Source organism: Tinamus guttatus, unplaced genomic scaffold (genome assembly GCF_059628265.1).
Source record: "Tinamus guttatus ecotype Peru unplaced genomic scaffold, ASM5962826v1 Tinamus_guttatus_pri_ptg000325l, whole genome shotgun sequence".
NCBI lineage: Eukaryota > Metazoa > Chordata > Aves > Tinamiformes > Tinamidae > Tinamus > Tinamus guttatus.
Genome location: NW_028288859.1, coordinates 993773 through 1018805, shown reverse-complemented (window position 1 = coordinate 1018805; position 25033 = coordinate 993773). Strand labels below are relative to the sequence as shown.

The 25033-nt window shown below is 40.9% G+C and overlaps 1 protein-coding gene and 1 long non-coding RNA gene across 2 annotated transcripts in view; both read left to right on the top strand.

The window, feature by feature from the left end:
* LOC148593876 (uncharacterized) overlaps positions 1-13590 on the top strand; it is a 53256-nt gene extending 39666 nt beyond the window's left edge. Inside the window, exon 3 of the long non-coding RNA XR_015913619.1 lies at positions 13471-13590. This is a non-coding gene — a long non-coding RNA (uncharacterized LOC148593876). The remainder of the gene's footprint in view (positions 1-13470) is intronic.
* Positions 13591-17414: 3824 nt separating this feature from the next.
* The window catches only part of MBD5 (methyl-CpG binding domain protein 5), a 46178-nt gene continuing 38559 nt past the window's right edge, over positions 17415-25033 (top strand). Inside the window, exon 1 of the mRNA XM_088529153.1 lies at positions 17415-17680. The gene's annotated coding sequence lies outside the window, so the exon portion shown is untranslated. The remainder of the gene's footprint in view (positions 17681-25033) is intronic.

Below are 25033 nucleotides of genomic sequence, written 5' to 3'. Positions count from 1 at the left end.
GAGCCCCTGGCCACTGGGTGCTTGCCAACTTCTGGCTTCCCTGTGGCTTTGCAAACCCCAAATGTGTTTTCAGGAGACCTTGGTAGAGTGAGTTAGTACTTTGTGAGTAGTGTGAAACTCCACAGCTGGAGAAAGCAGGAAGAGTTTGATTCTTTGGAGGTTAGTGCCAGCAGAAGGATGGATAACTTTCTGCTGGCTGAAAAGCATGAAAAAGTCAATTATCACCTGGAACAATTTCGGAATAGTATTTTGTCTGCACGGAAGATGTATCAGTATGTGATTTTACTCAAATATCATCCTGCTATTAGACCTCTTGAAGTTGAAAACTCTTAGCAAACTGCTCGTAGCCCTTATGCTGCATCTGCATACCAGAAGAAGGCTGGTCTTTTCACAGCGGCGTCTTTGAGAAGGAGTCGAGACACCTTCCTCAGGGTGACCGTGCTTTGAAGCTGCACACGTTCCAGCTGCCTTTCCTACCTCAGCTTCTGCCTACGTTTTAAAGGCAGAAACGCGCTCGTTTGATTAATACTCGTTTGATTAATACCTCTATTTCCCTTTGCTTAAAAAAAGGAACAGAGCCTTCTATTCAGCATGGGAGAGAAGTATTGAAGTTCCGTTTTGGCCACACAAAGATCTTGTGAAGTGATTGGGGTTTCTTTGCCCTGATAGGGCAGAAGAAAGAACTTTCTGGATTCTCCTTACCAAAATGTGCCGGTGCTTTAGCATGGCACAAAATTCCCAAAAATGAATTTGACAAAAAATATTTTCTAGCTTAAAAACAAAAATAACGTTGGACACCCGCTGTATGACCCACGTGGACCCCTGTCCTTCATAACGAGCAACGTTAGAAAGATCTAAACTTACAGGACATCTTGCAATTGCCAGGGGATGAGCTGGGCTGCAGCCGCAGGGATGGGGCCGGCAGCCGTGGGATTCAGGAGCAGGGTGAGGGGAGGAAGGCTCCTTCCTCCTCGCTGAAGCCAGCTCCACGCACACCGGCTGCTGTAGCAAGCCCAAGCACAACATTAAAGTGCAGCTAATCAATAACAAAGTGCTTTCAGGCTGCAAGTACTTTTTATAGAGTCTTGTGAGGATGGAAGGAGCGTATTCCAACCGAACGCAGGTTATTTAGTTGCGTCTTCCGTCTCCGCTGCGTATTGTGCCTTCCTGACCGAGGTAGGACATGCTTTTTCCTGGGCATCTAATGGAAAGTGAAGGAAATTTAAAAAATTCGCAGGCCAGAAGCAGCAGTGGAGATGACGTTGCCTGCCATCCTGCAATATGCAGGCCGTCGTGCTTTTCCTTAGAAAAAGGGAATTAGTTTGGATTAAAGTTTGCATTTCTGAAAGCTACCTGGTCTTGTTTTGAAGCATGAAATTGAGAGTGAGCCCATCATTTCACCCAGAGAACTGCTTCTGTGTTTGATTGCCTGTAATAGTAAGAAATTGCTTCTCATATGAAACTGATACTACTCTGCCTTTCATCTAGAAGGACATAACTTCTTTCCCTGTTAATAGGTGCTAAAATTTCTTTCAGGATAGTATCGTGGCATGTTATTTTTCTTATAGTGCAGTATACTTTTTTTTCCTCTCTCTTAGTTGTACATTTGAGGATTTTTCCCACACTTCTTGCCCCTTCCTCCCCAAAAAATGAAAATTGGAGAGTCTATGAAAGCCATTAATTTTAAAATAATACCCGAAACTCCGGTCTAGTACTCTTCCACTATGGCTCTCCAGCATATAATAGCTCTATGGTGTACTTAGTCTGCAGCTATGTTACTGTCATGCCTCCTTGCTTTATCCTCTAAATTGCTGATGAGAATGAATGTGCTACAAAGAATTTAGAGATCTGGGCAAGCTAAAAAAAGAATTAAGGCTTCTATTGCCCCCAGTACATAATAATGATTTAAAAGAAAATCTGTGAAGGAAAAATTGCCTTACTGTGAACTTAGAGCCTGGGCTGTAGGTGCAGCCTTAGCCCAGGATCCGTTTGAGCTCTGGCTTTGCTTTTTGCCCAGTCTTTTACAGATATGGAGTCCTGCTGCAAGAGAAGCTAAAACTTTTGGGGTCTGGTCAGGGGCAGGTCAGAGGGATCTCACTCGGGACCAGAAAAAAAGAGGAGTCTCTGCCTTCCTCCGTGATCAGTTCTACATCCAGAACTAGGTGCTGGAGCCAGTGGAGCCCAGAGCCCAGGAACTGAGCTTTGCTAGGTTTTGGGCTCAGATTCGTGTTCATAAAACACTCAGGATAACGGGACACATTCATTAAAAGGGGAAAAAAAAGCGCAGGCAACCTACTGGACTGACATGACCATAAATTATTTTGTTTAGGTGGAAATAGAAATAGCAAAACATAAACGTAGGACTGAAGCTTTGGAGTTGAACTGAACGTGGTCATTTAGTGATGATTAAAAGGTGATTTTTTTAACACAGATACGTGTGAGGACACGTTGAATGTTGGTAAGCATTTACTGGAGTCTGAGCGAGGTCCTGGCTCCCTGGAGATGGGGTTAGTTATGGTCCCGTCGTGCAGAGCTGCCTTCAGTGGCGTGTGTTTCGTTGCCAGATTCTAGATGGGCCTCTCCTTTGAGATACCTGCGCCTCCTTTTGGATTTGACACATTTTTAGGTATTTTCACAGCATGTTTTGTAATACCAGCTCTAGGCTACAGACTCCATATCAGCTACATTTTTCTTATCTGTCCCTGAACTCATCTTGTATTTTGTGCCATTTAAAATCTATTTGTTGGCAGCATTAGGGAGCACTGTCTGAATGCTAACACTATGCCTGCCTTTCATTTCCATGCCTCTTTTGCACTAATAAAAAGGTAAATAAATAAAGATTTTGGGGGGATAACGAAGATGTTTGCAATAAGCTTCTTTTGAGAGCAGTTTCTAGAGAAAATCAGAATTTTGAGCAGATGTTTTTCCTAACTCCTGCGACCCGGTGGTTTACGCGCACTAAACCAGCAGGCTCAAGGTCTGGCCGTGCAGGATCCCCTGCAATGTGGTGCAGTTTGTTCCATCCCTGTTGGCTCCAGGCTCCCTTTGCACCCGCTGCGGAGATCCGACCTCTCCTGTGCCCGGCCTTGCAGCTCCCAAGACTTGTGTTTTGTGCAGCTTTTCCCCCTCACCCTCAAATACAGCCGTGTTGCTAATGCTGCTGCCTGCTAATGCTTAGAGGTTCAAATGCCAAGGCTGGTGATCTCCAGAGCCTCTTTCCCTTGGTTCTTTCTTACCTATTGTACAGAACGGCAGAGTCACTCTCCTCCGCACTAGGTTGGTTTAATTATTTTAGGACCCAGCTTTTGCTAGATGCCACACGTGATATCTTTGGAAATATTTTGACAGGAATACAAGATTTAAGGCCTTTGGCCAGTCCTTTTCAGGAATCGGGCCGTCTCTTCATCTGTTGTTGTTCTAGTGGTTCATGTGTACAAGTCCAAAAATGGCTCTAGACTTTTTGGATGCCGGAGCAGAACTTTTCTGCCCGACTGTTAATTTACTCTATTAATTCCCTGTGATCCTAACTGGTGCCAAAAAGTCTCCGAGTCGTGCACAGAAGAGCTGCATTGGGTATGTGGTGCTGCTCGGACGTTTGCTGCTGTGCTGGCGAGTGCAGCGCTTCAGGCTGGGACATGAAAAACAGTGTCTTAGGCTATGATCTCTATTTTATAGGCACCTTAAAATTCATCGCCTTACCGTTGTATCCTGTGACTTCTTCTTGCTCGTGTAACACCACTGTCCTTTTTCATGTTGCAAATGTGGAAGCTTAGCGTGCTTCTGTTTAAATGAATCAGTTGTCAGGGAGAATTTTTTTTTTGTATATATTTGCAAAAGAAACTGAGCCTTGCTCAAGGATGCTGAAAGTCAAACCATTAATGGCACAAGGAATCTTTATGGTTCCCCCCTGCAGATCTTGCTAAACTGGAGAGAACGTGTCACTTTTAAATCAACTGTCCCAGGCAATGAGCACTGTTGTTAAGTGTGTGCAAAATGAAAACACTCTGTGCCAGAGGCGCCTGTGCCAGTAGTGGCTAAAAAGAGGGGAAAATCCCACTGATGGGCTTCAAGGTTGGTACCGCGCTTAAGTCCTACACATCGGAGTGATGTTTTGTTTGAAGCAGTGTTGCACAGAGTCTCTGTTATACACAGTGCCTTTGCAGTAATGCAAAACACCTCAAGTCCTGAATTGCTAAGCCTTAAAAATGGTTTCAGTACTTGGGTTTGCAGGATTCTTGCTTTTTGGGTAATGCCCATTTGCCCTGGAACGTCTTGGTTAGACGTTTGACATTATAATGACACATTTGATGCTTTTTTCAATAGGGATTGTGTGGTGAATTAAAAATATTTCTGGCTTATTTTCTGTGCCTCTTCTTGAAACTTCTAGATGCAAAACATGTTGCTAACAGGATTTGAGAAACAGCTGTCAAAAAGACTGTAGCTCCTGGAATTAGGGAAGGAATCATGCACCGTTACTGATTCCTGCTGCCTCACGGTGGCCAAAACACCGGTGACAAATTCCTCACTTAAACATGAAATCACGGGTGCCGCAAAGCAGAAAACACTTCCGTTATGAAGAAAGGATGTAATTCGAAGTTTATTAGGTAAAGGTTGGGAAATGTTCCTTACATTTCCTCTCATACAAGGGGAGAGCTAACCTTATGGCTTGAGAACCTTACGGCTGTAGCAGCTGATGTTAACTAGCTGCACAAGGCTGTGGAGGTTGCAGGTTTTCTCACCCCTCTGATCCCAGGCTATCTGTAAATCAAAAAATAAACCCTTGTTGCCCAAAGTTTGAATGTGTCATCTGTGCTCTGAACTGGAGCAGTAGCTAAAATGGACGCTTCCTAATCCTAATTTTGCATCCTTATGTGTGAGCATGGTTTTGCTGGTGCCCTGGATCGCGTTCCTCAGTGAGGATCCTGTTCCATATACTTTTTGATCACCTCGTTAATCCAACATGAGGAGGAACAGGTAGAATCATAAATGACCTTTTTTAGGTCCCAGCCTGGGTTTCAATGCGTTGGTCACAGGTTTCCAGTTTGGCACAATCCAAAAAGCTGACAAAACGATTTTTCCTTGGATGCAGCTGGGACTCCTCACTGGCATCCTCCAAAAGATATTTTTGAAATTTAATGAGATTATATTCAATTATCCCTGTCCTTTGAAGACAGAGGAACCATTCGGTTGCTTTAAATTAGGCACATGTCTAATTAGTTTGGATCGGTCCTTAGCAGCTAAAAGCTCCAAACTGCAGCACCGCCGTCATGGTGCCAGCCTGGAGGAGTGGGGAGGAGAGGAGGGAAGACGCTGCCCTACGTGCCCTTTCGCTGGGTAGTTTGGCCTTTGCTCAGGAGGAGACAGGCCCATGGTCTCCTCATGGAGTTTGGGCTTTGCCCAGGAGGACATGGGCCCGTGGTCTCCTCATGGAGTTTGGGCTTTGCCGAAGAGGAGACAGGCCCGCGGTCTCCTCGTGAAGTTTGGGCTTTGCCCAGGAGGAGACGGGCCCGCAATCGCCTCGTGGAGTTTGGGCTTTGTCGAAGAGGAGACGGGCCCGCGGTGTCCTTGTGGGGTTTGGGCTTTGCCAAGGAGGACATGGGCCCGTGGTCTCCTCATGGAGTTTGGGCTTTGCCCAGGAGGAGACAGGCCTGTGGTCTCCTCATGGAGATTGGGCTTTGCCCAGGAGGGGCAAAGTGTCCTTGTGGTGTTTGAGCTTTGCCAAGGAGGACATGGGCCCGTGGTCTCCTCGTGGAGTTTGGGCTTTGCCAAGGAGGACACGGGCCCGCGGTCTCCTCGTGGAGTTGGCGCCAAGGCAGAGGCTCGCGCGGGCCCGCGGCCTGCAGCTCGCTGTTGGTATCTTGGCACTCGCTTTCCCCAGAAACCTTTTCATCTGCGGGATTAGTAGCTGCCAAGGGATCTGATTGCCCCATCAGTTTCAATCTGGCGTAATGCAGTCGGAATTTCAGGGTTTTCCCACTGAACGGACGCTCCGGAATCTCTTTGGGAAAGGCCTTGCGCCAGCTCCCCTTAACTCCTTCGTCCCAGGCCCTGCTCCGGCCTTGCGAGGAGAGTCAGCAGGCCGAGAAATTACTGCTCTTGCCCCTAAATCCAGCTAGGGCAAAAAGACACTGAAAAGGAAGTCAGCAGGAAGCTCACGGTGGGATTTACGTGGAGAAAGAAAAAAAAAAATCTTTAAATTTGGACGCTCAACACTGTGTAAATCACTACTGTTAAGTCCATACAAAATTGTAAAGCTATGCAGCTGTTATACTTGCATTTTTTAATTACTAAATTAAGAAAACTTGCAAAGCAATTAGAAGTGTTTAATTTCTTGCTACCACCTGGAGGATTTAAGTCTTTTCTCTTAGGTGTTAGAAATATTTTTTGGCATGACGGTTGTTTTTGGTGGCAGAGAAAATTTTACACAGAATTTGTAAGCAGAACAAGCGCAAGGTGTGAGCACTGATCTGTTAACTGCTGCTAAAAGTACTGATTTGGGAGGCGTTTTCTCTGTGCTCTGTTGATGTGAAGAGCTGGCTGACCTGGAGCTGGTAAAATTTGTTAATTCAGTTACTGTAGCCCAGGAAACTTGCATTTTTCTTGCTTTCGGTATGACAACATCAGTATAGTCGTCCACTTTATGAAAAAAACAGTGAGCCTCATGTACCTGCTATGTTGAATTTGTGTTGTGGATTTTGGAATGTAACAAACTTGTAGAAAAGGTGTTAGATTTGTGTTTTTGATGGACTTTTTTTCTTGTATAAAAACAGCTTACTTTAATTCTTCAGTGTATGTTTTTGAATTTCCTTTAAAAATCCATTTTACTTTCTCTTGTTGTTGTTTTACTGTCAAATACCTCGACAGCATTAAATGCTTCCTGTTACTACTATCCCCTTTTCCTTGTCTTGTGTGGGAGAACGAATTGCATTTAGGGCTGCAGTAGGTGGAGTTTTTCTTCCTAAGGCAATTCCTTCTATTTTTGTTTTTATCCCCTTCCCCCAGAAGTTATTCAGTTGCCTCAGTTAAAGCAAAGGGATAGTTGATTTATGATACTGTGTGATATGGCTTTCTGAAAATATATTACAACTTTATCATGAAATATATATTTACTCTTTTTTTTTTTCATTTGCTGTATGAATAGCTGACACTCCAGAATGCATCAGCACCTTTAACTGTTAGCTTGGTAATCTGTCCTAGTCCTTCTTGTTGCTGAATTGCTCAGAGTAAAAATAACATGATTTTTAAAATTTTATTTATTTGATAAAAAATATCATTATTGTTTTAGCTAATAAGAAATGGAAAACCAGACCAATAAAGCAGTTAAATGCCTCTGCCCCCTCATTATTCTTGAGCATATAATTTAAATGTATAAAAATGCATTACAAAATACTCAATTGAAACAAGGATTGGGAAATGTAGATCTTTTTGGTTGTAGTAGTTGGCAAAAATTGCTGTTGTGCAATTGCAAGCGGTGCTGGGAAGGATCTGACTGCCTCTAGGTTCACACCAATTTGCTTACTTTGAGCACTGTAACTGCTAATATTCCCACACGTGCCTGCGTATCTTTGTTGGGATACTGAATATATACCCATGAGTTAATCACCTTCTGCTGTCTGGTGACTCTTATGCTAACTTGTGCTAGGGGACATTGTAAAAGCTGCTTTTTCTGTCCCGGCTGTAGCTAAAACTGTCATCACCGCCAAAGAACTTGATTTCTCCCCCATGGCAAAGCCCTGTGGTGAAGGGTGGAGCGTGTGACAGAAAACACCGTGATGACGACGTCCCAGAGGGCTCTCGTGACCCTGTCCAGGAGGAAAACCTGACTGCCCTAAAGCTCCTCTTGAGACGTTGCTAAGCTTTTGATACGATTAACTAGCAGTTCAGTGCTGGTTAAATTACGCTCCTTCCAGTCAATCCAGGCACTGGGAATTCCGTTCCCCATTAGTTGGGACATCCTCACATCCATCCCTGGAGAAAGGGAGTTTGTTTTCCCTGTCACGGTCCTCTAAATGAGATGGGGCAGCTGAGGAAAGAAGTACATTGGGCCAAGCTCTCCCTGCTGAGACCCCACAGAGAATTCCTAAGGAAATGGAGCAAATGTAAGATTGGAAGTGAAGGGAGAACCAGAAATGAAAAATAGTGAAATAAGTTAGGAGGGGGCTGTCAAATAGCTGGAAGCCTTGCAAGAGGCAGAGCACGTTGGATGGAATTGGCTGCACAGGAAGGGGAACTTGCCGGGTGGGATAAGGGTGAATCCAGGAGAAAATCATGTGGCCGAAACAAGAGCAAGAGAGTGAGTTAAGATGATGTCGAGGAAGATTTTGCCTGTACTCCTATGTCAAAAAAAAAAAAAAAAAAGGAATTGAGGTGTAGCCAGCAGGCTTGGCGATTTCCATGGTTTTCATAGTCTCTCAGCATGGAATTCCCCAAAAGTGAAAATCAAGGAATTCCAGCAGGTTTGATGGGTTGGCAATATTTTTCTATGCTGTTTGGTTTCTCTAGGATCAGGAGTTCTTATATATCCCAGTATATGGGTTGGACTTCAAACTGTAGTTTTGGAAAAATTCAGCTTTTATCGAATTCAATTTTTTATAAGCACCTTATTGACCATAATGATATATTTTATATATAATGTGTGTATGTATTGATATGTATATATATAAAATTGCCCAAGATCACCATTCATTTTTGAAAATAATAAATTTGTTGAGATATCATGAGGTCTTAAATGTGTTTATATCGTAGCCATTGTAGTCCTATGGTCTTTTTCTCATCTCTGGCCTTTTGGCAAACTCCTTTATTAGCTCTACTTACTAGAGAGTAAAAATGACAGGTGACAGAATATTTAACAGTGATTTAGAAAAAACATTGAATAAAGAAGCTAGTTTTCTTACCTTTTAAGAGGATGGATATCATTCCCATAATGGATATCATGGGAAATATCATTCCCCAATGATATTTGGGGGATTTGTTATTGAATAATTACATTTGTTGTTAAATAATTAAATTAATAATATTTAGCTTGTTTAGTCCTCACAGCATTTGCAAAAAATTTTATATATTTCTAAAAATCAGGGGAAAGTGTAACGATAGTACCATGATACCTTGAAGTTCCCTAAAACTTCGTAATATCTAATGAAATTTTCTTAACAATCAGGGGCTGAATTTTTAAAGAATTTTCATCTCTATTTATGCATTGATGTTTTGCTAAGATAACTGAACAGATTCAAGCAGTCGGGTGTTGTATAAGGACCCCCCGGCCGCGCTCCGGTGCGGATTACGCTGGGCGCAGCGGGAAGCCGCCTATTAGCGGGCGCGAGAATGGAATTAAAATTCCCGGAGCCGCGCTCTGCATTAGGAGTCGTGTGCCGGGGGATTACTAAAATACCATCCTGATACTTTATGAATGAAATGGGCAATTAGTAGTACTAATTAGTCAATTCAGAAGTAGTACGCGGAAGAAGCCGGGAAGTCTTTGTAGAGGAGGAGGCCAGGAAGAGCCTGCGTGTTTTGCGCCCTAGGCAGAGTCAAGAGGCAAGGAGTGAAAATCAGCATGTTAAAAACACCAGCAGGGAAGTCACTTGTGGTGAGTAACATTCCCTGGAGCTCCCAGGGATCCTGCCTTTTTGAGAGGTTTGGAGATGGAGAGGATGGCAAGGCAGCCACCGGAGCCTTGGTCGCTTGGTTTGTAACTTGGCTTCCCTAAGAGTTCCTGGCCCGTTCCTGACATGGGAACAGAACCATGTTTTCCTGGAAGGAAGTGGAAGACGGGCAGGCCCCGAGCGCTCCCGGTGGCGGCTCGCAAGCAGCGGGGAGAGCTGAGGATTGCCAGTTAAGGAGAACTCCTCCAGGGCTATTTAAATAAGGAATAGCACCGTTCCGGAGAGTTTACATAGTCGTCTTGTTGGAGGATCTAATTTTAAACAGTGGCACGCTATCGTGTCTGGGAGGAGACACTTTATTATGTGATAGTTCTGTAGCATTAGGAAAAATCTAAACCGTAAGTGCGTGTGCCAAATTGGGTCTCTCCTTTCCGTGGAGCTAGAGCTTTCGGGTAAGAGATTCAGCTCAAAGTGCAGGGAGCCCTTGGTCCCTGTTGCTTGCGCTGCTGGTGGGTTTATGTATGGCCTGGTCGTTGCACAGCATCCAGATCAAAATGAAGAGGTTGACTTAGCAAGTTGTGTTGTGGATGTTTCTGTTGGTCGCGGGTATCTGAGCTTGCAGTTGGACCCCTTGGATGGGAAGAGGATCCTGTGCCTCTTCTGCCGACATTATTGTGTTGAATATGTTTCCTTTCTGGTGTTATACTTTGTATATTGTGGCTTTATGTTCCCCTTCCGAAGGGAGAAGACGGTGGATTCACCTTGTCCTTTTGCGTTCTGCCGAGGGCTGCCTGTTGCCCCGCGGGCTCCTACCTGCAGCCCGGGCACAGCAAATACAGCAGCACATTGAGGCCGTCTGCGCCTCCGAGTAGCAACAACAGAACAAAAACCTTCCGATTAATTCATCCTTTTGTATCTCTAACAACCCTTCTTTAAAAAGCAGGACAAGGGGAGCAAAAAGACAAATTGGTATTAGCCGCAGCTAAAAGCATTTGTTTAGCATCTCGGTTCTCATCAGTTCCAGAGTTATCTCTATATTAAATTAAAGAGCAGTGGAGGAGAAAAGTAGATTGTGTTTCCATTGCTTGTATTTTGAACTAGAAAACAGAGCTGCGTATGCACCAGGTATGCAGCACAGCTCATGGAAATAAATTACGAGTTTTAAACACGCTGATACAGATGAATAAAAGCCATTTTTTAAATATTAATTAAGTTTTATTTACAAACTCCTTTTGCAAAACCAAATCAAATCGAAATGTAGAAACAGCTGAGAGAACCTTCAATTTATGGCCCCTAATAATTCTAAATGCAGAGTGTTAACTTTGTCAAAATACAGGAACGAGGGAGCAGAAATCACGCTCTTTCCGAAAACCTCCGGCAGTTTAAGGGACAGGATAGAGGCGGGTTTTTGCCATAGCAACGAGCAGGCAGGAGAGCTCGGCACCGCGCTCCGGGTTTGGAGCTGATGGTTTGTCCATTGGACCCGCTGCGCCCGGGTTTCCCGCTGCAGTGAGGACTGCGAGCGCCGCTTCCGAGCGGAAACGGGCCCCTCTCCTGCCCAAACCAGGGCTTTTTGTGAAATAAGCCCCTATTCACGTTTGAAAGATATGTATGGTTAGGACTTGTCACTTTATGAAAGTGTCAGATTAGTAGGATTTATAGGACTGTGGCTATTGCCTAAATTGATGCCTCTGATTTTCTCCTTTTGCCAATTAAAAATTTGTTTCCTTTTTTTCACTGTAAGTGCACACAGAACCACCAGGTAGCATCTCCCCTTACATCCTCTCTGTACAAAGCTGCCTCTGCTCAAATGACGTGGTTGCCAAGTGTGGAAACGCTGTTTTGCTGTGTATCATATCCATAAGCAAACACGTTAGTAGCCTTAGAGCTAATCCGTAAGCTCCTCCACAAGATTCCTGTGTTTTAGTGGGGCATTCTTTAGCCTTTTTTCTTTTTTTCCCACCTGGTATGTTGCACTGTCAGGCCCTTAAATGCATTTTAAGGCTATCATTATTAACATTATTATTAATGTTATTATTAATATTAATTTTTATTATTAATATTAATTTTGCTGTGTTATAAAAGAATATTCCTGAAAGGCCGTCCATGCAAGCATGGTAGTCTGGGAAGGCAGGATTATTTTTCCTTGCCTTCCTATGTCATCTGTTACGTTTTAACTTCCTTTTCCCCAGATACCATGTCTAGGAACTCGTAGGATAATGTATGTCAATTCTCAACAGTAAGACACGGGATTATGCGTTTCCAGCAGCTTTATGAAGACTTTAATCAGGTAACTTGGAACAGGTTTTAAGACAAAACCTAACTACTCTTAGCTATTACGGTGGTTAAAATTTAGAATTAGGGTCATACATTTTGAATGTGTGGACAGCTACATACTACTTTTATTTAAACAGTGAAACAATGTACTGAAGTCCCCCTATGTAAACACGGGAAGGAGTAAGTCTTTTCAGTAATATGTTATTCTGATATAAAAAGAACGAAGAAACCGCTGCTGAATTTCCAGGAGTGCTTTAAGCAACAGGCAGATCCGCTGCTGAAGGAGCAGGTCCCGCGTTGGGCTGTTCCTCCGGCACGAGCCGCCCTGCAGCCGGGCGGATTAGGGACCTGATCTGGGTTAAACCTAATCCCGCAGAAAAGCTCCAATCGCCTCCGTGTCTGGCTCCGATGCAGCCGCTGCAAGCGGGGAGCGCCGGGAGCAGGACGAGGAGGGAGCCCGCGCCCCGGGGCAGGAACCTCAACAGGGCAGTTCCTTTGGGGCATTTTCTGCCCAGAATGGTCCCAGTTGCCCGAAAGTGAATGAAGAAGGAAAAAAAATGGTGTCGCATCGTTTCCAAGCTTCCTGCAGTGCAGCTGTCTGGGCCCTGATTTAAGCCACATCTTCCAGATTGCCAAGGTTCTGGATCTACACTGGGAGAGCTGAAAAGCTCACACGGCCTCTAGTTTGTACAGTAATAATCGTACGGAGGGAGTTTTGCCAACTATTTGTGCTGATTATAGGACTAAATAAAATAAATATAGAAATAAGTACAAGACCTTCCTGCCGGACAGTCCACACTTTTCATTCACACATTCAGTTCCCAGAACTAGGTAGAGCTGTGTTTCTTTTAAAAGAAAATCCCTTAAGTTACTTCTCTCTTTATGCTCCCTTTTTCTTTGTTTGCTTTCTTTTTTTGTTTTTGTAAAAGTGTGCAAGCTTCATTATAATGCATTTCCATATGTCAGTTACATTTTCCATATGTAAACGATATTGGTGGGGGTTAGGTATGCTCAGTGCTCTCATCGTAGGGCCAAAACTGTTAATGTGATTACAGTTCCAAAATCTGCTTTCATAAGTATCTTAGCTACTTTGCATTGTTTATGTTAGTTTTTGTATATCAGGGGTGTGCATGTAGAGGTAATTATAGGTAAGGAACAGGCACAGGGCATCTTTTTTTGACAGTTTTAATTATTTGGAGTTTTACAGTAGTTCTCAAGGATCTCCAGATAAAAATATCCATTTTCCTTGTTCTCCGAACATGTAGGCTCTATTATTATAGTTTTTACTTCTATGGAAAATGTAAAGCAATGGAGGATGCACCCAAAGTTGAAGGCATCAACTTCAGAGGCTGGTCAGTCAGGAAAGAGAGGTCCTTCTAGAAGGCACCTGACAGCACTGATTAATTTAGGGGGTTTAAGTGTCCCTTTGGAGCCCAGGGCGCCTCTGTAAATGAACCCTTTTTGTGCGGGGCTGGAGTGCAGTGCTAGGAGGGTGACCCCGTGTTTCCTTGGTGCAGCGAGGCGGTTGTCAGCTATGGGTCACCTGTCCTTCTGCAGCTCCTGTCTTACTTCAAGGTATGTTTTGTTGCAGGAAGAAGAGGTGTTTTCGCTGCAAAGCAGACAAGGAACCCGAAAGCCCTGAAGAAGCAATACTTCCCAAATTCCCTCCCGACGCGCCGAGAGCCACCGGAGCCCGGGACTCCCCTCCACCTGATCGGAGGTCAGCCAGGTCTCCTTCCCACTCATCCCCTTAAATGCATTTTTAAAATTTCCCTCCTAAGAATTTCCTGTGTTTTCTTTTCTCTGATGTACCATGTTCATCAACACTGTGCATGTGTACTGGCAACTAGCATCTTTCCTTAATTTAGGGGGTTGCCATATAACAGAAAATGGGCCTCCATGAGGTTACAAGGAAGACTGTTCTGCCCATGTTAGTGTCTTCTTGTGCCACCATTAAAACTTAAAGGATGTCATGTTTATTTTTAACATTATAGATGCCTTTGCAACTGTTAAACATATACTTGGGGACTTTTTCACTTAACAAAATAAGAATAGCAATTATTAAAGGAAAAAAAGGTCTTATCAGATACTCACAAACAAGTGTCAAACTTTTGCCAAATCATTCCCACACAGAGCCTATAACTTATCTGGAATATATATATATTTTTTGAAAGGGCCTTTTTCTTTTTTTTCCACAATTTGCATGGAAAGAATAATCTGAAAAATGCCAATTATGAAGTAGATTAGGTAACATACAGTTAAGACATATCTATAAAACAAAAACGAAAGAAAATTTGCTGACCGCCATTTGCTACTCACTTGGGGCAGCAAATAACTGAGGAGTTGGTGGACTGTTGCTTTTACTGGAAAGCATTCTTGGTTTTTTTGCCTTTTTTCATGCTGTCTTATGAAGAGTAGAGCATCTTGGATTTTAGATTTGTCAAGTACTATAAGAATATTTATGTATCTTAAAAAGTTATTAGGGACAGCTTTAGTCTTTTAATCTGTTAGCACATTTACTGAAAAAAGACATAGTTATTTCTTCCCCCCCAGAATACATTCACTGTTAGATTTCTGCAGCCTGGGGATGTTTATTGTTTTGGATGTATATGCAAGCAAAAGATAAATGTTTTGTAGTCAGGGGATAAGTCCTATACTTATTTCTGAATGATAAAAATAACCTGATCTTTTAATGCACAATGCAGTGCTAGCTATTTAATAACAGCTGGGACAGTCTGTAATAATCACCATCTTACATTAAATAGCAGATTTCCAGAAGTACGAGTGCTTTTTTTCAATGTCAAGTCTTCGTTTTTTAATTGAAAATAAAAAAAAAAAAGATTTTTTTTTACAGATGGTTATTCTAGTTCTTTATCACAAAAAAAAAAACAAGAAAAGGCAAAAAGAAAAGTAGGAAGATTGGTTAAAAGGAGAGAGAGAGAGACTTTCAGCAGGGGAAGAGCAAGATGGAATCTGTTGAATTCATATTAGCTACAAAAATTTTCTTGGTTGAGCCATGTAAGGCCATTTTCATTATCACTGGAAATTTAGGCTTAGTATTTTATAAAACTACTCTATGTGGCTCATAACTGTAGATCTGCGATGCTAATATTTTATTGCTAGTATGTTTATAAACTGAATATATGTATAATTAAGGTAATGTGAATTCTTTCAGCAGAAATTTTAATTAAGTCTTCATTTACAAGTTTTCATATGCTCAGTAAGATGGTTTATGTTATTACTTCATTGATACTATTGTGATAGCTAAATAGCTATTACAAGTTAAAAAAACAGGTTAAATATTTAAATTTATTTTAATGATGTGGGTTTCTTGGGGCCCTTTTCTACTGATGCCACTTCAGTCTTCAGGAGTGTCCTCGTTATTTTAAGCTCCAACATGACTTTGTGTTGGGCTCCTTTACCATCTCCTGGAATTGTTTCCAGTAAATTTGTTTTACAGCATTTGCTGTGATTAGCATTATGTGCTTAAGGGAAGGCCTTTACAAAAAAGTCTCCAATCAATAGCTCTCAGTGTTTTTAAACATGAATAAATAATTTTATCTGTAGAATATTATTTCCATAGTGAAATTGCAGTCTGAGATATGTTGTTATGCAGGTTCTTTAGAGATAGGTTATACCATCTTTCCATTTGTTTTATCTCTGTAAGGGAAAGCTATATTGTGAAGCCATAGATCCTTGAGGTATTTATTTACAATTTTATGACTACCTGAAAGATGTTTATTTTTTCAAGTATTTCATAATCAAATTTTATATGCAGAGAAAGAAGTTAAAAAATCAATCATTTCTACAGTTGAATAAATTTATGTATTTAAATTGTGCTGCTTTTATGTCAGATTTTGACACGTAGGGTTTAGAATTCCTGAATAATTTGGGAAATGCTGCTGTCTGCTTCTTCACGAGGCCGCAGAGGAGGAGCACGAGGCCCGGCCCGCGCGCTGGGGACGCCTCACAGGAGGAGGCTCCCGTGTCCCAGTCTCCGTGGCCGCTGTGCCAAGACAACCTTTTCTTTTCCTGTTGCATCTGGCTTTGTGATGAGTAACTGCAGTTTTCTTCCCTGAATACCCCTTATTTTCACCAGCTAAAATGCCATATTTTTTCTGTAATATATTTGCATCTTGGCCTCCTACCGCTCCTTGCTTTTGTCAAGTCACGTTGCTTTGATATTCACATTCGGATTGTTTTATTCATTGTAAAGCCTTTCAGCTAAGAGGAAGAGGCTTTCTTTTACTACTAGCAATAATATTGATTCTGTTACTTTGTTCTAAATGTTTTATTATTTATTTTTATCCCAATCATCTTATGTCTGTGGACTGGATGATCTGGCAACAAGAACATGCTGTCATTTTGGCCTCCTGATTTTTATCTTTAGACTTTGCAGAAGCTTTAATAGTTTTGGACAAAGCACTCTTTAGTCTTTGAAAAGACTTTTTATGTATTTCCTTGGGTCCGTGGGCATTGCTAGACTGCTGGTGTTAGCCTGTAGCCAGCATCTATGCAGCTTTTAGTGTCCTCCATAAATAAAAATTGCTAAGGCCCGTGATCTCAGAAGCATTAAATGAATAGTGCTCAAAACTGAAGGCTGTCCCATGTCCCAGACATCAAGAAAGCCTGAAGAGTAAGAACTTCATGCAATATATGTTTATGGCTTTATAAAAATACAGTTTTTGAAGCAGTATGGACTACAGAACAAAAAGAGTTAAGTGTTTGTCTTCCAGATAGTTTGTCTGTGGAGAAAATCGCCACAAAACAGATCCAAGAAAGACTCTACTGGTTTGGTAAATGTGTATGAAAGCCAGACTATCTGGTATCTGTTTTTACGATATATTTTGGCCCTGCTTTGCCCTTAAAGGTGCCGATCAACTAATAGTTCATTTGAATTCCTGGTACTGCTAATAATAGGTCAATAAAAGCTAAAGAGCAGGTCATGTCCAAGAAAGCTACATTTTGGGGGTTATGAACCTCACTGAGATATTTAAGAATCTAGTAAACACTGTGTTTGATATGGGCTGCCAGTGTTCCTTCGGTGAACCTGCATATTTCCTGTGGGACCAATCTGGAGGATTTCTTACACATTTTGTGTGGCGTTTTCTGTTGGGGGCAGGTTTGAACACCAGCCAAGACCCTCACCCTTGCTGTGATGGGTCATCACTGAGAAAGTGAGAGAAATTCCTTCTAAAATAGTTCTGTGTCGTGTGAGCTGCAATATGTTGTCTCTTTACGGCCAAGGCTTTTTGCCTTACTAGTTGAAGGTTTCAGTATGCATCAGTACCACTAAGTTTGTTTGAAGACATGACTTTGTATGCATACAGTTTTGTGCTAGGCCCATCATTATTTTTGTGTGTATACTTATTTTTGTAGAAATCTCCTTGCTTTTGCAGACATGATATAACCTTCATAATTTAGTGAAACATACTTTTTTCATCATTTCCAGTCAGCGTTATTCTACTCTCCTTATTTTTAAGGCAAATATTGCAATTATTATAGTTCATACCACAAAGTAATTGGATAATGGCTTTGAAAGCAGTCCAAAACAGTGAAATTAAAACATTTGGCTAATCCTTTAATTCAAGTGATGTTACTGTCTCGACAGATACAACGTGGGTGCAAGAGTCCACAGATGAGGGGTGCAGTAAGGCCAGGACCCAGCCTCCATGGCCATAGCCCATCACCCAGCTGTAAACAGGAGAATATCTAAAGCAAAGCTGCAAGGGCACGAAGAATTTTAAGAAACCTGAAGATCCCCAAAGTCACTAGAAGCAAGACCATGAGGAGCATTGAAGGTAAGTATTCCAAAGTAAAGCAGTGCTTTTCTTTTTCATTTACACAGACTCAAGATTTCATTTTGATTTAGGCTATGGTAGGAGAGAGTGTTGCAAATATTGTCTCAGGTGATATAATGTAAAAGGTTTGAAGCAATGTTACAAAAACTAATCAGAAGATCAGTGGACAGCAGAAAAAATCAGCATTTAGCAGTGCTGAAATAAACAATTTAGCTATTCATATCTTTCTGTACAATAATGCACCCATACATGGACCTTTTTGCTAACTGAACAAGGAAGAAAAAAGCATTGTTGACCTAGATTTAACAAATTCCTTTGAAACAGCATATAAAGCACAGTATTTTAATGGTAAGAAAATTATAATTTTCTAAGAGTGTGATTCATATGGAGTATTATTCATAATTAGTAGTAATACATTTTGACATAATTAAACAATAGAGCTCCACTTCTCTGCACCAGAAAATACTCGGCACCATTCTTGGCCTAGATTTTATTGTAGTAACTAGGGGTGCTGGCTTGTCCTGAGAGGAAGCTAGAACTTTACAGTGAAACGTAAAATGCTCTTATTCTTACACATTTTCATAATGAAAATACAAGGTTACACCATGTCAGCAGCCAGCAGATGGAGAAAAAGAACGTCCTAGGAAGCTCAAAGAGCGCACTAGGAATCTGTGCTATAAATACCAGGCTAATTCCATAGCTTTAAGATTTCTCCAAAGCTTTTTTAAATCCCTCCAGAAAAGACTGAAGAGATTCCTAATCTGATGTGCCCCAGTTGAAGAAATATGTACGTTGTTCTATTTAAATAAAATGATAGTGATCTACAGTAGTTTGTTTGGGCATCATAACAACTCACTGTCGTTGAGTACAGCTGCTTCAAAAGAAGGTTTTTAAACAGATTGATACATCTGCATCCTCATGGGTAATTTCTTCCCTGTTGATCCTCCCAAAGTGGCTTGTATTGGGAAAGGAGAAAATGGAACTGGTGTTTATGGTATTCCCACAGAATACTTGATGTTCCCAAGTTGTTTTGAATCTGTATTTTTTGAGAGAGCTGTCCCTTTCAGTGGAGTTAACTGAAAGGCAGTCAGAGTAGCTTGTAGGGTTGTAGATCAGTAGTATTTGCTGAAAATGTGGAAGGCATTGTGGTGTTTTCTCCTTGGCATTTGTAATTGTACCTACGGACTCCAACGCTGTCGTGGCCGCGTTCAGAAATACTTGTTTTTCTGGCTTCCATTCTTGATACTTCAGATTCTTGCAAGCTTCCTAGTGAGGGCCTCACTCCTGTACTCAAACTTGGCCCAGTCTCGGGCATGAATCGGTCATGAAAGTTTCTAATTCTTCGGACTCTGCATTTACACCGAAGCAAATCGTTGAGTGAATAAATGAACAGATTAATTTCTCTGTGTTGTTGGATGAAAATACATAAATGTTGGTATTAATAAAGTGTTGTTTAATGTTTTCTGTTGAAGGTAGCAGAAAGTAGTAGCTAGGGAAGCCACAAGACAGAGTGACCAGGTAATCACAGGTAACACAGGGACATGTGGAGGTCATTTGGTTGCCACCTCTGTTCTGAAGAGGCCGCCCAAGGCCTCCTCCATCTGAACTTTGACTGTTTCTGAGGTTGGAGATCCCTCAGCTTCATCGGGCTTCTGCACAGGGATGTTCAGTCTTGGTGAAAATCTTCTCCTAACGTCTACGTAGAGCTTGCAACCGTGTGTGCTGCCTCTTGTCTCCAGTGTGGACATCCGAGAAGGGTCTGGCTCTGTCATCTGTCTGGACCTCTCCCCCTTCACCTTCCCTTGTCGAGACAGCGCGAGCCGACATCTCCTCTCCTCTCCTTCCTCAAAGCCCTCTTCACACATCCAAAATCTTTTTTTTTTACTTTCTGGGCAGACATTTTTCTTGAGGGGGAAAAAATGTTTTTAATAATTTTAATACGTTCTCAAAAACTTCTGTGTTTCTTTGTGTTTCCTCTCTATAAGAGGAAGATGATTGGAGAGCTTAAAGAAAGCAGACATCATACACGTTCATTCCTAGCTGGGAATTTGGCAAGCTCGCGAATGAGTCAAACCTCAGGTAGAGTAGATTTTGCAGTTTTAGATACTGCTCTTTAAAATATATGTATTATTTGGAAAAAGGCAAAAGAGCAAGAAACTGCTGAGAGATTTAGAAAATAGGATGGTTAAAGAACAGTTGAAAGGATTGTGTTTATTGTAGGAAAAAGTACTGCATGATGGATGGGAGGCTCGGAAAAGACAGCGTTTTAGAAAAGGAATGGTGGCAGTTCCTCTGAGGAATTAAAAAAAAAAAAAGATTAATTTGCACTAAAGATAATTCAGGGTAGATATTAGGAAAGATATTATCGGGCCTTTTTGGTTTTCGTAATACCTGACTATAAATACAGATGAAAAACTGGGAATTTTTACCTACAGCTGTGATGAAATCTCTGATTGAAAGTTTTTAAAATGCATAGAGAAAAGAGCTTTCCGAGATGATCTCAGTAAATTTGACCTTTCTTCGGTGCCGGTGGGCTGCCGAGATTGCTCTCCTGAGATCCCTCATCAGATTCGCAGTTTCTGTAATTCTGCCAGACTGACTCTGGGATTAGCCTTGCTTTACTCCCTGAAAACTTTCGGTACTTGTGATAACAGATTTCAGTTCAAGGTATTTGATATTTAAAGTCTTCACCTATTTGACAGCAAGTTGCATTGCATAAAATGAACCCAAGGCCTTTTTTTTTTTTTTTTTCTTACATAAAGTGCTTCAAAAGACCTTAACTGAGGTGGAGTGAAATTCGGGTTCCGTCTTTGGATGTTTGCCGTTGATTTTGGTGAATTCAGACTTTGATCGAGATGGTCTGCCTCAGTGTGACCTAAGAAATAAGTACATTAACAGGAGAAGCAGGAAGGTGTCTTACCTGCCTGTGCCCTGAGTTCAGACTTCCTAGATTTTGATTCCAAGAGCTGATGGCATCTGTCCATGCCGCAAATAGGTTTATTTATGGTGAGATTTTTTTGTGATAGGATATATTTGTGTTACTAAATGAGTATCTTTTAATCAAGCTTTTAAAAAGCTATCGTTAAGAGGGAAATAGGGAAATGCATTAGCAGTTTCCATGTACCCTTATTCTTTGCTCTTGCTTTTGTTTTCTCTGCATTGGTGAGCACGTGCAGTGCTTTTTAGCCTGTCAGGTTTGAATTCCCCCTCAGGAGAATCCACCCTTTTCTCGTGCAGCTTTGGAGTGTGTCGTTTTATTGTCCCTGCAGTAAAGTCGGGTTTTACGGAGCCTCACGTGAGCCAGGCCACGGGCACCGGGCAGGATGGAGCTGGCCACATTGCCAGGAATCATCTACCTATACCCTGCACATAACAATACTGTAAAAAGATGCAATATTCGTCCCTCGTAGTGGTTAATTGTTTAGGAGAGGATGTATGGCAGAGTCGTGAGAGATCCTTTCAGTATAAAAACACTCATTCCTGCCTCGTAGAGGAGGAAAGGGGAGGGTTTAGGGCTGCAAAAAGAAAAAGGCTTTTACAGAACGTATGTTTAGGAACCTGCATATTCTCCTTTTTTTTTTGAACACAGTAAATTGGCTTTTGTTGTTCAAAGTCCAGATAGCCAAAGATTTTGCCTTTTAATGCTTCTGTTAACCGTGAATGGAAAAAAAACTGTTTAGAAGTAGCAAAGGGGTTTGCATTTCAAAGTCTCTTGCACAAAGGTTCTTTAGATTCTTGTTGAAAACGCCCAGGCCTCTATGTTAAATTGTAGGTTAGTAACCTAGAAGAGTAAGAAAATATTTCTGAGTCCTAACTTAAAAATACTTTTCTAAAATTGTGCTTCTGGAAACATATGCAGAGAAAATGTGGGGTTTTTTCTTTCCTTTTTAATTAGAACCTAGATTTCTAGCATCATTTGGATGGTGAAATAATTCCAAGGAGAGTTTCACAATCCTTGTAGTAAAATGGAGAGCAATCATAAAACCATATATTTCATTGTGCAGGAGTCAGAAAGCAGTCTCGTGCAGTTTATTGGACAATGAAATTTGTCCTTGCATTAAGGTGTCAATGTGAACAGTGCTGGCGATTATTGTGTAAAAAAATCAACCTAAAAATATACAGAAAGTAACGTTTACTGCTCATTTGAGTAGATTAAATATACCTCTCCTCTCTTCAATGTAAATCTCTGAGCAGGGGGATTACGAGTGTTGCCAGAAGCTCTCAGAACAGGGGCAGGTTGCTCAAGTCCCTCCCTGGGACACTGAGACAGCAAAGAGATTTTGGACTCAGTAAGCACAAAATCTTATTTGAAGCTAAATGCATATGTGCAGTTGAGAACTTTATTGTCATTGCTGCTGGAATACAAAGTAAATTTTAATATTTTTCTAAAAAAAGTTGTACATTAGGCTATCTCTTATATTCTTATGATGCTTTATTGAAATGAAATTGAACAAAATATGAAGTGAAAACAGGTGTTTGTTTTAGAGAAGAAACGCAGCTCAAAGAAACCTCCCTGAACAAATGAGTCTAAATGTTAAGGGCTAATTAAGAATAGTTTAATATTGAAATCTTTACATACTAAGAGGACCATATTGCTTATCTTCTGTTTCAACCGATTCTTTGTTTTGCAGCTTGGAATGAACAAGATGAACATATCCACCTTAAATCTAATGCTTAATGAGGAAAAAGGTCAGGTTCTTTTATCCTGTATACTACTGCTAATTAGCATATTTAAAAGTACTTTATATTTGCATTACATATTTCATTTTTCTTACGCAGCAAAATAATTGCAAGGTTTAATAAGAGGCTGAGGGAGTATTTCAAGTTGGAAGGTATATTCCTAGAACAGGTTGACTCAGACCTGTTTAAGTAGAAGGAAGCTGTATAAGAAAAGGTCAAGTATACAAGCATTCACAGCAATTTGTTTTAAAATGATTAAACTTAAAATTAATGGGCCTCTTGTATATCAATAAATATTTGTCATATTTTTCATGGCATGAAGGCCTTAAAAGGATTAAAATAACCCACTAATTTTTTGCACATATCTTTAAACTTCTGAGTGGTTTTTTAGAAAAGGGAGGAAGATTCTTCATACTGACTCTCTCATAAATAAAACAGTGGGGCCAAATCCTCCAAATATGCATTCAATTAGTGTATCATTGAAAGGCAGGGAATAATAATCTCCTAATGCTAGCAAGAGATTCATACCTCATCCTGTACAGGTTTGCAGCACACCCGGTTTCACAGAGGCAGCCTAAGCTCTCCAGCACTTTTATTGTTGTGCCAGATAATGCTGCAGGGTTTACATTAAGGTGTCTGAATAGATTATTTTTCTTATCTTATTTTTAATGTCTTAAGAGTATTTTCATGAGGGAAATTGCTGAGTAGAGGTGCCTATTTCAGTAAACAGTGTAAAAAAAGGAAAGCATCTGGAGAAAAAATCCTCATTTCTAAAAATAGCACAGTCATGTGACTTATTACTTTGGCACAAAAGCACAATTTAGAGGCTTAATTTGCAATCCGACTCTGGTTTTGACATTCTCTTACAAAGAAACTCAGTCTGAATTTTTTAAATAATTTGAATATTTCTGCGTCCTAAACTTCAGGTGTCTAATACAACACAAGTGGATGTGGTTTACTGAGGTCTCTGCATGTGAGATTCAGAAGCATAATTTTATTTTTACCCTTTACTGCTGTGTTTTAGACATTACATAGCACAGTTAATGGAGATTGGGGCTATCTTAACTGAGGGATAATTGCCATGGCTGCAGCTCAAAGCTGTTGATCATATTTCCAGTAACCTGATTTTTTTATTATTTTATTTTTTAACTATGTAAGTGAAAATGAATTGAGGTTTTCCTGTATGTTTGTTTATGAAATGTTTACAAGCTTCCTTTATAAACTGCCATGAAATTATATCTAATAATTTGAGATTTTGGAAGACAGAGACATGGACGTTGATGGAACAAGCTTGTCCTTTCCTTATGTGCTTGGAACTACATTTGAAGCAGTCTGAACCTTTATAATATTTGTAGCTGAATTTCTTACACAGTAAAAAAAAAAACTGAGTACGTTACTTATAGAGTTTTAAATTTACATTGGTCTGCAGCCTCCTTATCACTTTTCCTGACCCACATAATTGTCTTCAGTTGTCATTTTCTAATGCATCTGTGTATTAGGTTAGCAAGGGAGCGCCGTGCCCCACTGCAGCAAATCGGATTATTCTATTTTGATATCTGTTTTTGCCATGGCAGTTGCCCTTTGAAGGTCTGAATTGGTTCCATCACGTCGGTGCAGACGTTTTTCTTTTCCTCCCACATTTTGCTATTTTCTTTTCTCGCAATACGGACTGTGTCGGGCTGCCTTTCACTGCCAGGTTTCTAGAGCTTGCTGGGCTCTTCCGGAGGGGACTCAAGTCCACCGGTCTTTTTAAAAAGAAGTCAGCATTAAAATCATTAAAGGTAACTGCAACCACAGGGAAATAGGGGAGAGGACATCCAACCTCAAAATTAACTACTCTTCCTTGGTCAAAACACTGAGATCTGGAAAAGAATTATGTCAGCAAAATAAAATAAAATGCTTGAAGAGCCTTGGATTTCTCTGTGGCAAAATAGAGATAGAGGAGATAGATAGAATTTCATACCCAAAGAAAGCTTAAAAGGGAACAGAAAGAGGCCTTTCCAGCTGCAGACCTGACTGCGTGTATGTGTGCGAACCTGTGTGCTGTGAGGGAAAGAAAAACTGAAGAGAAGAAGCTGTTCCTAAGAGGAGTATAATTTGACTTTATTATCGAAAGTTTTATCTTTTTGAACTCATCGGATAGGCTGTCTTCTCTGCTGCGTTATACTTTACTTGCTGTTGTCTTTTAGAAAATTTTACAAAAGGGTTTGTGTAAGGTTATGGCAGTTTTATATTTGCAAACAGAAATGAGACTATTGAAAAGTAAAAGCATAAATACTGAGAAACATCCATGTCCTTGGTCACTTCTCCTAGATCAGTAGGTTGCTCAAGAGAAACTTATTTCATTCTACAAACTCCTCTTTTAGAGTGACCCAATGGGTATTTCTTCACTTCCTCTTACTACTGACTAGGTTAGTTACATTTTGCTTCATAACATTCCCTAAAAAGGATTTGCTGATAACAGTGACATGAAATTCTGTCCTGCACAACAACTTGGCTGTCTGAATTGCTTGTCTTCATTCCAAGCATTAGCCCTAATTTTAAAAATTGAAAAAAAAATAAGGATTGCTTTCTTTTGGCAATATAAAGTAAGTGCAAGCAGCATAAGTCTGTCTCACATACACACAGTCTTGACCTTTTATTTCCCTAGCAAAGACAGGAATTTGATGTGGA